This window comes from Galeopterus variegatus, unplaced genomic scaffold, assembly GCF_000696425.1.
Source record: "Galeopterus variegatus unplaced genomic scaffold, G_variegatus-3.0.2 Scaffold28158, whole genome shotgun sequence".
NCBI lineage: Eukaryota > Metazoa > Chordata > Mammalia > Dermoptera > Cynocephalidae > Galeopterus > Galeopterus variegatus.
The window spans coordinates 6,753-8,084 of NW_007754269.1; positions in this window are offsets into that span (position 1 = coordinate 6,753).

Consider the following 1,332-nt stretch of genomic DNA (forward strand, 5'->3'; position numbering starts at 1 on the left):
AGTTTTGAAGCTCAATAGTGATGTTAAGGAGGTGATAGTAGGGAGAGAGAAGGTATTGGAAGGTGTGAAACACTAGTTTTTATTTGATAAAGGTTAAGTGGATGATCTAGAACAAAAACACTATACACTTTTCAGTTGTTAGCCATTCTCATAAGGTAGACATAAACATACGGAATAGGATAGAAAGCCCAAAAATAAACCATTATATATCTGCTTAAATGACAAATGTGCCGATACAACTCAATAGGGAAAGGACAGTCTTTCCAACAAATGGTGCTGGAGAAACTGGATATCCACATATAAAACAATGAAGTTGAACCCTTATATCATACTCAAAGTGGATCAGAACAAATATAAGAGTTAAAACTATAAAACTCTTAGAAGGAAACAGGAGAAAAGCTTCATGACGCTGAATTTGGCATAATTCCTTGACTATGACACCAAAAGCACAGGTACCAAAGGAAAAAAATGGATGAGTTGTACTACATCAGAATTAAAGATTGGATGAAAAGGTGCAATAAAACAACTCTTAAAAAATGGGGAAAGGTGTTCAGCATCACTAATCATTAGGGAAATAAAAACCAAAACCACCTTACATGTAAGGATGGCTACTATAAAAACAAAAAATGACAAGTGTTTGGCAAAGATGTGTAGAAATTGGAATGATTGCACACTATTGGTTGGAATGCAAAATGGTGCACCCACTATGGTGGTTTATCAAAAAGTTAAAATAGGATTATCATATGATCCAGCAATTTCACTTTCAGGTATATATATACCCCAAAGAATTGAAGGCAGGGTCTCGAGATACCTGGAAACCCTATTCGTAGCAGTATTATTCACAATACCCAAATGTGGAAGCAACTTGAGTGTATATTGACAGACGGATACACAAAATGTGGTATACACATGCAATGGAGTATTACTCAGCCTTAAAAAAGGAAGGAAATTCTAATACATGCACAATATGGATGGACCTTTTGAACATTATGCTAAGTCACATAAGCCAGCTGCAAAAGGACAAATTCTATGTGTTTCTACTTACATGAGGTACCTAGAATAGTTAAATTCGTAGAGATTGAAAGAATGGTGGTTGCCAGGGGCTAGAGGGGGCAAATGGGGAGTTAGTATTTAATGGATACAAAGTTTCAGTTTGAGAAAATAAAAAAGTTCTGGATGGATGAAAAAGAGATGGATGGTGGTGATGGTTGCAAATAATGTGAATGTACTTAACACCACTCAACTGTACACTCAAAAAATGGTTAAAATTTATGTATATTTTTCAACAATTAAAAAAAGACATTGACTATTACTGTAGGAGTTAAGCTCTCA